Raw genomic sequence first — 7140 nt, forward strand, 5'->3', positions numbered from 1 at the left:
TTTGAACCTTTAAAACCAAAAATCCCAAGTTCGAAAAATCCTTTTGCAAACACCATCGAGCCTCAACAAAATCAAACATTCTTTTCAAACACGCACAAACCAAAGGCATTTTTTGTTCTGAACTACGCGGAGCTGATCCCTTTCTACATGGTACGTAGGCACCCTGGTTCATTCAGGTTCGGTCGACCTTTTTTTAAAAAAAACCCAATCACTGTCTTTCAAATCCCAAATCAAACTACTCAGACCTGATCCTCCATTTTTGGGGTACATAAGTAATCTGGCTAAACCAGATCTGGTCGAAATCCTTAGAACTAAAGCAAAGAAATATCCAACCCTTTTGAACCCAAGCCTACCTAGAAAGTCCTTTTGGTGTAACAAGCAGAGATTCAAGGCGAACAAGAAAAAACGTAACAAAATGAGAGAGTCTAAAGACCCGCTAGGCTGAAAACCTGAAAGGGCAGTCTAGAAAAAAATTAGGGTCATTCACCCGCTAAGTAGTCAAAAGTCAGGGTACCAGCCTGCTGGACCGAAAACCCGAAAGGGCAATCCGGGCAACAGTTAGGGCAAGCGGTCCGCCGGATTGAAAACTTGGAAAGGCAACTTGGTCCAAGGCAATGAATTCCTACAAGAAGTGAATCAGTGAGATGGAGAAACAGTCTTTAATCAGGGCAAAATCTCAGAGTCCGAGTAGTGCCAGCTAGCTTACGTTGACACTTATCTAAACTAGGGGCATCGAAATCGAGAAATCCAAGGGGGTAATATCCATGACAAAAATACCGAAGGAGGAAATTAGTATCTCTGAACATGGTCTTCTGAATACTCTAAGAGTGGCTAAGCCATACCCTTAAAAAATAACACAGCAGATCAAAGAGTGAGTTGAAAGTGAGTCGAGTCCCTTGAACAATAAGAATCTTCTTTGATTGAGTCCTTGAAAATCGGTTCCTCCTTCATATTCGTGTTCCCTTTTCTTGCAAAGTCCAAAATGTTTGGTGCTGGAAGAATGGGAGCGTGTCCTCCAAAATGCGAAGAAAATTCAGAGTAACTCTTGGTTTCGGTATCAGAAAGGGCAAGAGACATCCTATTCAAACCTACCAAAGACCTTAAGCCTCCAGAAGTGAGCAATGCAAGAAAGAGATTCTCAGACTCAGCCATCAAGGTGATTGTCCTACTCTCTCCTTACCAAAAAAAAGAAAAGAACCTGTGCAACTTTAGGCCTTCACAAAATGAAACATCTTTTCATCAACCACCATTGTTCCGTCTCCTAAAGACTCTTGTCATGGAAGCACAATACACTAGGGGCATCTTTTATGACTTGCGTCATAAAAGATGTCAAAGAAAACAAAGGCAATCAGTGCCAATGTCTCCAACAAGTTAAGATAAGAGGGGTACGAGCACATCTGAAGCCAAACATCTAAAACTCCTCAGTTGACTCCACTCTTCAGAACAGTCGATTCTCCAAGAAAATCAATTCCCCTAGCGGAGTCTAGAATTTGATCTCGCAGCCTTCAATCCCCACCAGAATTCAGTTCTCTCAGCAAAAAGACTCAATACTCAAAACCTAAGCAAGTTACTTGTGTCTGGTACTCAGCATAGATCGCACACACCCAAAATTTTCGACAATAGACAACCAACCCTGTAATGGAATCGATCAACATCTCGGCTTCTTGAATCAAAATTGTTCCTTCTTGAGTTTCGTGTTCTTGATTAGTTTAGTGAGATACTGTCTTACAATTTTAGTGTATGGTATGGTGAGAAACTGTCTCACAAATTTAAATGGTTGTGTAATGAGAACCTGTCTTATCATTACAATTTATAGTATGGTGAGAAACTGTCTCACAAATTTAAATGGTTGTGTGATGACAAACTATCTTATCATTACAATTTATGGTATGGTGAGAGACTGTCTCACAATTTTAGTATATGGTATGGTGAGAAACTGTCTCACAACTTTAAATGTTTCTGTGATGAGAAACTTTCTTATCATTACAATTTATGGTATGGTGAGAAACTGCCTCACAAATATAAGTCGTTGTGTGATGAGAAATTGTCTTATCATTATAATTTATGGTGTGGTGAGAAACTGTCTCACAAATTTAAATAGTTGTGTGATGAGAAACTATCTTATCATTACAATTTATGGCGTTGTGAGAAACTGTCTCACAAATTTAAGTGGTTGTATGATGAGAAACTGTCTTATCATTACAATTTATGGTGTGGTGAGAAACTGTCACACAAATTTAAATGGTCGTGTGATGAGAAACTGTCTTATCATTATAATTTATGGTGTGGTGAGAAATTGTCTGACAAATTTAAGTGGTTGTGTGATGAGAAACTGTCTTGTCATTACAATTTATGCTTTGTGAGAAACTGTCTCACAAATTTAAATGGTTGTGTAATGAGAAACTATCTTATCATTACAATTTATGGTGTAGTGAGAAACTGTCTCACAAATTTAAATGGTTGTGTGATGAGAAACTGTCTTATCATTACAATTTATGGTGTGGTGAGAAATTGTCTCACAAATTTAAATGGTTATGTGATGAGAAAATGTCTTATCATTACAATTTATGGTGTGGTGAGAAATTGACTGACAAATTTAAGTGGTTGTGTGATGAGAAACTGTCTTGTCATTACAATTTATGCTTGGTGAGAGACTGTCTCACAAATTTAAGTGGTTGTGTGACGAGAAACTGTCTTATCATTGCAATTTATGGTGTAGTGAGAAACTGTCTCACAAATTTAAGTGGTTGTGCAATGAGAAATTGTCTTATCATTGCAATTTATGGTGTGGTGAGAGATTGTCTCACAAATTTAAGAGGTGGTGTGGTGAGAAATTCTCTCACAAAAGTGTTTGATCGGAGTCAGTCTCATTATTACATTTTATCGTGTGGTGAGAGACTGTCTCACAAAAATGTCTTATGAGAGTCTGTCTCATTATTACATTTTATGGCTTGGTGAGAAACTGTCTCACAAAAGTGTCTGATGAGAGTCTGTCCCATTATTACATTCCATGGCTTGGTGAGAGACTGCCTTACAAAAATGTTCGATGAGAGTCAGTCACATTATCACATTATATGGTTTAGTGAGAATCTATCTCACAAATTCATTTTGGCTTATGATGAGAGTCTTTCTCGTTATTGAATTATATGGTTGGTGAGAGTCTGTCTCACAAATTCAGTTCGGCATAATGAGAGTCTATCTCATTATTGAATTATATGGTTTGGTGAGAGTCTGTCTCACAAATTCATTTTGGCATATGATGAGAGTCTGTCTCATTATTGCATTATATGGTTTGGTGAGAGTCTGTCTCACAAATTCATTTTGGCATTCGATGAGAGTCTGTCTCATTATTGCATAGTGTGGTCTAGTGAGAGTCTGTTTCACAAATTCATGTTGGCATTTGATGAGAGTCTGTCTCATTATTGCATTGTATGGTTTAGTGAGAATCTGTCTCACAAATTCATTTTGGCTTATGATGAGTCTGTCTCATCATTGCATTGTGTGCTTTAGTGAGAATTTTTCTCACGAATTCATTTTGGCATGTGATGAATTTGTCACATTATTGCATTTTTTGGTTTGGTGAGAGACTCTCTCGCGAAGGTGTGTGGTGAGAGTTTGTCTCATTATTACGTTTTGTGGTGTGAGAGAGTCTCACCTATGAGTTTTGTTGTAAGAATCTGCCTCACTATTGCCTTTTGTTGTGAGAGATTGTCTCACTTTTGTGTTTTGTTGTGAGAGACTGTCTCACTATTAAGTTTTGTTGTGAGAGTCTGTCTCATTATTGCCTTTTGTTGTGAGAGATTGTCTCACTATTTTTGATTGGTTGTGCTATGAGAGACTGTGTCACCATTTTGTTTTGTTGTGTTCTTAAAAAAAAAAACGGTTTCACCATCTTAGTTTTCTTTACGAGAATCTGTCTTGTCAATTCATCTTATTATTCCTTTTCGATTACTCCGACGAGAATCTATCTCGTCAATTCATCTTGTTATTCCTTTTCAATTAATCCGAGGAGAATCTGTCTTGTCAACCCATCTTGTTATCCTCTTACATCCCTTCTGCTTGAAATCTTAGGCCAATCAAAATGTGTTGTCTGTTCAGCTTTGACATTCGTGCGACCAGCAAACTCTGCCAAAGAAGGGCATATGTAGACTCCCCATTTTGATCGGGCCCAAAAGTCCCCATAATCGAATTAGAACCTAAAAAAATTGAATAAAACTTCGAAACCGAATCTCAAAATTCCTAAAAAACCAAGACGTGCGCTCCAAACCAATTTTCGATTCTCTGAAACCAATCCCTGAATGTCCCATGATCAATCCACATACCCCACGCAGAACCCTGCATTTAATCGCCCTTAACCTCCTCGTTCATTGTTGTGAAGATCGAAAAGCCCTGATAGTAGGGCTGCAACTCGGGTGGGGCGGGTCGGGTTTTGAAGAAACCAACCCTACCCGAGAAATATCTCGGGTCGGGTCGGGTCAGGTTTTTTCCTGAAAACCCATGATTCCCAAACCCGGCCCTACCCATGATAAATCTCGGGTCGGGTCGGGATTTTTTACGTTGACGCAATTTTTTAAGGAAAACTCTTGTTTGGCAAGCCAACTCAACTCATAGAAGTAGAAAAACTCAAGCATGCCAAACTCTTCAATGCATTAACTAATAACTAGTCCAAAGAGAATAAATTGATGCATTACCAAATGAAAATGATTATACTCATATGAGATAAACAACAAACTATTTAGTGCATTAACTATTTAGTTGAAACTAGAAACCCAAGAGCTAAAGGGGGGAAACCAACAGAAGATGGAAAGAGTCCATGTGATTGCGTGCGTGCGTGAGTTTTACTTTTAAGTTTTCACTTTTAAAGTAAGAAAGTTTTAGAGAAAAAAATACATACTATAACTTAAGTAACTCGGGTCGGGTCGGGTCAGGTCCCTTCAAACCCGCTTCGACCCGAGATTCATGCGAGCTTTTGGATCGTAGACCTGGCTCGACCCGAAACCAGAGAAACATGAACCCAACCCAAGCTATTTTCGGGTCAGGTCAATGCGGGTCGGGTAAAACCCGACCCAAGTTGCAGCCCTATCTGATAGTGGCACCTTTTTATCTAAACCTAGAATTTTTGGCGTAAGTGACTCATGTTTGAGAGTGGAACTTGGGTCAGGCCGAGTCGAAATTTTTGCTCAAAATAAAATTGAATTGACACGAACCCGGGATGATCTCAAATAAAAAGCCCAACCCGAGTTGCACCCCAATCCGTATTTTTAATTTCAAAACTAAGGCAAAAGAGAGGTGCATTATCCTAGCAGGGGTGTGCCACTACCAATTTTTATAGGGAGGAAAAAGAGACAATTTATCCCCTCTTCACTTGCCTGAACCAGACCCCTTGGTAGTGTAAAAAAACCAAACAAATTACACTAAGAAGGGGTCTGTCCTGGGAAGTAAAGGGGGTCGAATATATCATTTTCCTTCTAAAAAGGAGACCCAATTAGGGTCTGTAAAAGAGAGAGGGCTGCTTCATTTCGTGGGAAAGAAGATGGGGAGAGAATCAAAGGAAAATGGAGATAGAGAGAGGGGAGATAAAGAGATCCACTGAGAGGAAGAAAATATTGCAGAGTGAGGATCCCATTTTTGTGTGAAAAATACAGGAGGTAAAGAAGAGAAGAGAAGGAACTTGAGCTCCACCCCCTCCATCGGCGATATTCTCCGACCGCGCCACCACCATATCCACTCCCACTACCATCCTCTCCATTTCTAGCGTCAACTCCGCCCAAACCCATCCCCATCAAACCCTCTTCTGTCTAATTCGAGACCTTACACCATCTTCTCGACCACCATCAGCTATTCCTATCATCCCCTCTACTTGCCGCCATCTCTCCACCATCGGCCACTCTCACAGCCACCATCACCAATTTCCACCGTTGAAACCCATTACCCCCAAACCCTGTTCTAATTTCCCCATTAATATCACCTTACCATCAAACCCTCCTCCATTTCTGCCATTAAAAGTTTAAAACCATCTCCACTATCAGACCTCTTCCATTTCCATCATTAACACCACCACCAGCCCATCCCCATCTTCGCTTCTCCATCCTCGCTCCCTATCCGACCACCATGGAGTTATAGAAGAGAGGGTTTAGAAGTTTTCTTAGGGTTAGAGGAGGAAGGAAAAGAAGATCAGAAGAAGAAGACCTGAAATACAAGGAGATGGAGAATTAGAATAGGATTTGGGGCTTCTCCATTTTCAAGAATTTCATCATTAACGGCCCTATTCCTTCACCATTTGAACCCAATTTTGCCATCAACAGCCCAATTCCATCACTACTCCCATTCAATTCCACCACCATCACTACAGCCCGCTTCTATCTCACCACCAACGAAAGCTGTAAGCCCAAGGGTACATACCTCTCTTGTCTTGATGATCAACAAACCCAAATTGATGGTAGTTTGCTAATGGTTGCTCTAGTGTTGTGATTAAGACAGGTCTCATTCATATCAACACTTGGAGCAAGAAGAACAAGGGCTAGTCTTGGAGAATCAAGGGAATCACAAGTGCAAGAACATGTTCGAAGACTATCTCAAGACAAGAAGAAGCTCATGTAAGCACCCAAGAAGATTGAAGATCAAGAAGACTCAAGGTTCATATGTTTAGAATGCATAGGAATCCTCTTGGCATTAAATGTTTGCATGTTTTGATGTTTTCAAATCATCTTTAAAACCATTTTTCTAAGTGCATTAATGTATTTGAAAACACATGTTTAAAGCCCAAAGACAAAAGACCAAGGCCCTAAGTCCCTCTCACAAACATTTTAAAATCAAGTTTTTAAAGTAGGGCCGGCCGACCGGGATAGTCTGGGCGACCGTGGGATGCTACCTAGAATGCCAGGGCATCTCGAATTTTATCGGGCCAATACCGGTCGACCGCAGAATGATTTCTCAAAATTGAAAAATCATCCAGGTTGGTCATGGAGGTTGACCGTGACCCCCCCGGTCGACTGCTTAATGTTCTTGAACCTAAACTTTCAAATCCTAAATTAGTCCAGGATGGACGACCGCGATATTGTTTTCGAGCCAAAATATGTTTCAAACAGGTAGCCCTTGGCAGCGACCGCAGTGACCCTGGTCGACCGCGGCGGTTTAGAA

Source organism: Tasmannia lanceolata, unplaced genomic scaffold (genome assembly GCF_043159265.1).
Source record: "Tasmannia lanceolata isolate RefF3 unplaced genomic scaffold, GAP_Taslan_0.1 ptg000006l, whole genome shotgun sequence".
Classification (NCBI taxonomy): domain Eukaryota; kingdom Viridiplantae; phylum Streptophyta; class Magnoliopsida; order Canellales; family Winteraceae; genus Tasmannia; species Tasmannia lanceolata.